This window comes from Polyodon spathula, chromosome 52 (genome assembly GCF_017654505.1).
Source record: "Polyodon spathula isolate WHYD16114869_AA chromosome 52, ASM1765450v1, whole genome shotgun sequence".
Lineage (NCBI taxonomy): Eukaryota > Metazoa > Chordata > Actinopteri > Acipenseriformes > Polyodontidae > Polyodon > Polyodon spathula.
This window is the reverse complement of record NC_054585.1, coordinates 1,706,413-1,713,725: the sequence shown is the minus strand read 5'-3', so window position 1 is coordinate 1,713,725 and position 7,313 is coordinate 1,706,413.

Below are 7,313 nucleotides of genomic sequence, written 5' to 3'. Positions count from 1 at the left end.
AAAAATGTTCAGTTGCATTGATTAATTAGAAACAAATTCATAAAGGTGTTTTTAACAATTTTTAACAATGTCAAAATCTTACACTTGGGTTTTCATACATCAGTGAAATGTCACCATTAGTAAACAGGCTCATTAAAATAATATACTTGTAAAGATATAGCCACATAGTGTGATTCCTACAGTCAGGGGAGTGCTGGTTCATGTCCTGGTTGTTTGGAATTGCAAGTCTTCAATGAGAATTCGCAGGGAGTGTTGCATTGGTTCTAGTGCTTGTGCTGGTTATAGAGGCAAAATCCTCAGAGGCTGTTTCTCGTCATCGTGCTACAGCGGACCCTGCTGGTAAGGTCAGTGCACACCTGCAGGAATGGCCTTTGCCCTCCAGTGGTTGATAGCTTGCCAACATCTATTCTGCCTTGGTCGTGAGTTCAAAGGACACCCACTGACCTTCAGTTCTCCTGAGCTGCTGTGGGGAATTGCTGCAGTGAGGGAGCATAATTGGGTATTTTACACTGTAGTTAAATCTGTATTCTTAATGAAAAAGTTTTTTATTTAGCACAACACAATTCCCAACTGAGTATTAAGAGCTCAGTTTTTCAATAATAGTTACAAATGTATTCCTAATGAATTAATATAGGCTTGATAAAGTGTTACCCATTTCCTTCCCTCTTATTAGCATTTGCGGCATCATCACTTATTTATTTGCTTTTTTAACTTTAATTGGAGATATGCAAATTAGAGTGTTGCCCTGGGCATCATATTATACAGAAAGAACCCCTCAGAATGTGTGCAGTCGATGTGTGATACTGTGTGCATTGCATTCCCAAGGACATGGGTACTGTATGCAGTTCCGTGCAGATGAAATCTGAAATCAGCAGTGTTTGTGTTGACAGCTTTGAGTGGTGCCACTTGCTAATTGAGACAGATAGGAAGGCTTAGGAAACAATAGGGTTTATTTAATATTAGCTGTAGTCTGGGTCAATAAACTTACCCCCCTTCCTTGTAAATGTTTCCAGTGCAAAAATAAATGTGATTTAAAGAAAGCTTATTAGCACCATGAAGGAGAAATACTGTTTAATATATCTTGTTACAAGATATATTGTTGCATTATTTCGCAATGATTATTTATCAACTACAAGCAAAAATTATAGTATTCCACTAGAATTATTTTGTTACTGTATTTCAAAATAGTTTGTGTCCATACCAGAGCTAGATTCTAGAATAAATAATTCAATAAAAACAAAAAGAATATTATGGTTTCTGGATTCTGCGATGTGATGCTGGTTAATTAAACGGGTATAGTATGTTTTATTATATGATGGAGAATACAACTATGGCTCAAGCAAAAAGTCATATATTTAATGTGCCAATATCATTTGCAATAATTTTGCCTTTTTTTTGGTAGGAAAACAGCTTCTAGGTCATTTGTGCTTTTGAGAAAAGCACTGACAGTTAGAAGATCCAGCCTGTAATAAACAGTACAGTACAACAGACCTGATTGCCCAACTGTTTATAATAGGGCTCAATACCAGTAGAAACTCTTAAAAAAAACTGCTAGAGGATTGATTTGATAAACCTATACCCTGGCAGGGCAAGCCACAACTGCATTTATTGGAGAGGTTTACAGCACAGGGAGTCTAAATGAACATAATGTTTATTTGCTACACCAGTAGGCTATTTTCCCATGCTGTGTGTACAGAGGAATTAGGTCTATGATAAGCCAACTATCTCTGATAAGTTACTTTTTCTTTTTTTATTGTTGGTGCTTGTGATTTATTGCTCATGGAAAGTGAGGGACAATGTCACTGGTTGCAAGTCAAGGACATTGCTGGCAGGCGCCAGGAAAGCTTCCCTTCTCGGCTCTGAAAGCAAACCTGAATCCTGCCCTGCACACTCATTCACCTGAGCTGCATTGTAGCCCTGGCCTCTGTGGTGAAGAGTACTGGAGGCCAGTGAATGAATCCACTGTGCCACTGCAGAAGGGTTGCAGGGTCAGCCGGTGGAGATGATACGGAACAGCTCTAACTGATGAAGCAATCTCTTTTGCATGGGTAAATCAAATTAGTCTTTCTGTTCAATGACATTGAATAAGCACTAGGAACAAAAAAATCAGTGTCCGATTCCCTACTTGCCACTTCTGATGGTACATGACTGGTCGCCATAACCGCCTCATATTTTAAATGTCAAGAGTCAAGAGACACACACGTCTCTCCATTCCTGCACAATTGTCTGATTCAGTCAGTCATCCTTGTTATGCAATGAAGATAATATTACAAACTACAGTACTAAAGTTTAAGAAGTCTAACAATGTTTTTTTTTTTTACTAAATTTGCTGACAAGAAGACAGCAAAAGTGCGTCCTATGACTGTTCTCATAAACACAGCCTTAAAGCTGCTTTGTATATCGGTCAGTGCAGAGACCCGGAGATTAGAATGAACGACTGCCCCTGCAAGTGGCTTAGTATGGCACTTTGTAACCTGGGGATAACATTGTAAATGTCCAGAGAATAAAGTGCATGTTAAGCTATGATTTGGTGGGAGAGGAATGAGGTGCCGGTGGGCTGGAATGTGTGTCCATGTTTTTCTTGTGTCTCTGACTTAGCTGGGGAAGTTAATCAAGGGGAGATTTTTTTATATTTTTTGTTTAAGAAAATCTATATTTTAATTGGTGCTCCAGTACTTTCAGATTTAACATTACACCACTGGTGAGGAGAAACAGTCCCTGGCAAAATAACCCACTCCACTCAGCAGCCGAAGTGAGCATTTCATTTAAATTAGAAAAGTTGTCTACAGTATCAGTTCTTATCAGAAAGGAGATTTTTTTAGAAACAGAGAGAGGGCAGGCTTAGTCCAAGCATGGTACAGTTAATATTAAGCTATTATATTTAACATATTAATTATAGCCTGAATTTAAATTAAAATAACTGGACTGGCCACTGCATGCTTAGTGGTTTTATTCAAAGGCTTGTGATAAACCCCTACAGCCTTTCTCCAATATTTTGTTAACACACATGTGCATATGAAGTTAAACTGGCCCATTGCCAGCACACTGAAAAGGTAACGTAATATGCTGCTAAGAGGGACATATATTATAGACCATATTTTGGAAAGGAGTTATAGCCAATTCATTTTGAATGTTTTTATACAACAATTAGTTTTAAAAGAGAGTTTACCGGATCCTTCTAGAATACATCATTTACTCAAAGATAATAACTGTCAAGGCAGATTGATGATCAGATTTAATTGAGACTTCTGATGTATTCGAGTCTGTGTGATTTTCTTGATTATTAAAAAGTTGTCTGGACATATAGCAAGCCCAGTGCATGAACAAAACCACTACAGGAGTTTAAAACATCTCTGTCCTCCTTAAACGTCTCCCCTGAGTTTAAGAGTGTGCTCAGAAAATCAAGGACAAATAGCATCCAATACACACAGTGTCTGAGTATATCTGGCTCCTGCTGAGGTGGCAGATGTGCATGGAATGTACACCCTGTCACAGTGTCCTTTCCAGGAAATTAATATTCAAATTGAGAAACCTCAACTCATTAATTCTTTTCCACACACTGTCCCTGTGGGATCCTAAGACCACATTTTTATATGGGGGATAGGTGGCACAGCAGGAGTCCGGCATCCAGCTCTGGTCACATGAGTGAATTTGTTGGTTTCAACCCATCCTCCATATTACACAATTCATGTACAATTGATATTGACTTCTTGACCAGGACCTGGCTCTTGTAGTTCATGGTGTCACAGAATCCCTCAATGAAACTTAAACAGTGATAATTTACCTTATTGTTACAACAGTTGTTGGCTTGTGACACCTACAGTAAATGTTAGCAGTCAATTATCCTAGCCGGTAATGAGGGTTATGATGGTGTTAAGAGCAACATGGAAAAACCTTTTGTTCCCTGCATAGCAGCCGCAGTGTACTGAAACTTACAAGTGAGTGGGCTGCTTGGGGTGTGAAAGCTAAATATAGCTCTCAGCCTAGAAATATAATGCTTGTGTGCCTCAGTGTGTTGATTGCTTTTGCTCTTCTCTGAAAAAGATCCTGTGCTTAGAGTAGAAACCTTGTGCCCATCCCTGTCTTTTGAGCTGTGCTAATAATGTTTGTTCTTTCCATTAGCTCTCACATATTGATCCTGTTGTACAGACAGCAGATATCTTTGCATGTCAGTTAAGCAACACTACCCCCATTTGGCAGGGATATTGGACGATGTTGGGGAGTTCTTAACAAAACCGCCTGTACTCTCTGGTAATCCCAAATGGAGAAGGGTTATTGCCTACCAAGAATGTAAGAACCACACTCCAATTTGTAGCAGGACTGATCCTCCCCATGACCTTCAAACAGACAGCAGTAGTGTGTCAGGGAACCGAATATAACTAAGGCTATATTTTTTCACGGTTATCACAGATTTCACGATGTACCTATTGAACACACTGCTTACGATTTGTTTAAAATGACACAAGCTGCTAAAGAACGCTCTGTCCAGCACAAGAAGGGGACATTTCACATTTCTTTTATTATTTGTGTAATTTACAGATTGGTGGACATAAAAAAAAAAAAAATTCTATAGTTTAGCCTTTACTGTTTTTGAAAGCATTTTAATATTTAGGAACATTTCTTGTATAATAACTGTAGAGAAAATGATAACTTTTTAATGTGACAATTCAATTTTTTCTGCTTTAATATTGTAAGAATAAAATAAGCCATATTGCCCTGTATATAACTCAGGTAAAGAAAGCCCCTTGTTCAAAACTCGTAAGCAGATAGATGTCAGTGATTCATTAGAGACCTCTTTACCAAATGAGCCTCTCGTGTACCCCAAGAAAACAGAATGTTAAAACTGGGAAACTAAGAGCCCTAGGAATAAGGTTTTGTTTTTATTTTTTACAGGTAACAGTAAAAATTGTCAATTAGATGTCAATTAGATGGACGATCAAAAGCCACAGCACTCAACATCTCAAAGCATCAGGGAAGACCCATTCTGCTGAGCACTAGTCCATTATCCCAGCATGACCACACTCATCTTATTATAGAAAAAAAAGCCATTACATTCAATACAACCTTGGAAAGATCAGTGTCATCCTCAACAGCTGGCATGGAATGACATTTCTGACAATAATAAAACCCTGGAAACCTGATCAGTTGCAATAGGTTATCTGATAAGGAATAATGGCATTTACTTTTAAAAAGCGATGGACGTGTGTAGGCAATATCCTCTTAGACTCCACACTGCAATGTGCCAAGAGAAATGGGTTCTGTCGATCGAATTGGTCCTATTGTATTATTGGAACACTAGCGGTACTTAGATCAGCCTCTGTCTAGATCTATTAAATAGCCTTTATAAAAACCCAAGCAAATCAATAAGCAGGAAGTCGGGTGTCAGTTGGACACTAGATTACCAGAAAACCAAGGTCACAAAGCACTTGAAGCACTATTCTGGACAGTAAAATCTCTCCCAGTATTCATTTTGAGGATGCTTCACCAAATGACTTCTGAGGGCTCATTAGACCAGTTGCTTGCTATTGACAAAATAAGGTTTTTTAAAAGGATTTTCTGGGAAAAAAGGCATTAAAAAAGTTTGAATCTGTGTCTTGTTCCTGAGACTTTAACAAGCCAGTAATGATTGTTTCTCTGGCTTAAAGGTTTCTAGTTGCCCCTGAACATCAATCATTTCATGGAAAAGTAGCGCCTACATCATTAGAATACCCAGCTTCTCTGTGAAGCGCTTAACCATGACATCTCTCCAGTAATCCTTCCAGACTCACTGTGGTGGCTGTGGCCTAACTGGCAGCAATTAAATGGGATGTTGTTGCCCTTAATTAAGCAGAGGCTTGTGGTGCTAGCTGTCTATTTTGTGGTTATGAATTAGTGAGGCTGTAAAGCAGAAATCCTTTCTTAAAGACCTCAGAGTTTTGCTTAACCACCTCATTTAACTGTTATTTTTTTGTTCGATGGTCAACAAGTTCACCTTCAGATTTCGTTCAAGGTCTCGCTGGCTCCCAAGTGGGACTCATTAAAAGCGACATTCCTCAAAATGTGAGACGCCGCTGCTTTACTGTGAAGGGGGAGGGGGAGACACACTCTCAGCTAATGCAGTTGAAAGAGGGAAGCAGATTCTATCAAGGAGAAATGCAATGGAAATAATACGTTGATAACTGTTTGGGAATAAACTTGACAATTAAACCTCTGTCAAAATGTAATAAATACATTGGAAATATTCAACAGAAATGCAAACAATCATGTTTAATATTATAGTGAAATATGATTTTTAGGTTCACAACACTCAGGTTCAAATGTTCTGCACTCTTCTATTACACAGCTTGTTGACTAACTAGGTTGTTTACATAAACTACCTTCATCCACACTAATGCTCTGTCACAGCTATGTCACTCTCTGAACTGAACAGTTCCCCTGCACATTCTTGCAGAAACAAATGAAAAAGAGGATTGTCATAACATTTTTCAAATTAATATATGAACTACTAAGAAAACACTTCCACTGAATAACAGCTTGAGCCATTCCAGGTTTTCCTGTGAGACCTTATTATAAATGATCTGTACTAACAAATAGAAAAAGATGAATCTGAAATTTGGAATGGCTCAAACAAATGCACAAATGGGGGTTTTAAATTTACAAAATAGTGTAATAAATCACTGACCTTTATTGAAGCATGTAATTGTGCAACAGGATGCAAGGCTTTGCTACTTAATGCAATAATGTTTAAAGCACTCTTTGCTGCTGATAGCAGCTGACCAAATGCGGCCAGAGATATCCAAGCTAAGGAAAATCACAGAAAATGAAGCAGCTGTCTGTGATAACTTTCAAGTAGGCACATAACTTAAATCCTTTATTAACAGACTCAGGACATAACCCATTTACAGCTCAGCTCCTTGCTTCTGAGATCAAAAAACCACTAGGATCCCCTGTGGAGAAGGAGAGGGCTGTCCATGTACAAGTCCCAGTAATGGAAAAGGTGTTATGTAATCCCACTACAGCAGTGTCAATCATTACTTTCCTATGTTAGCCCCACCTAATCACTGCGAGTTGTCAGCTCAGCTGGTAGGAATGACTCATTAACTGAAAGTTCTAATTATGATCCAGTCTCAGATGCAACTAGTAAATCCCTTCATGGTGGTGGAGCATGTCCTGTGTAAGCTGGTAGGAAATGCTTAAGAAATGTGAAAAATCCTTCCACCAACCAAAACCAAGCCCCAAGATGTGCAACTTCGGACTCACCCTGTATCACCACAACAGACAATCCTACTTCAGACTGGCAACTTCCTGCATGTCATTTTATAGCAGCTCTCTTG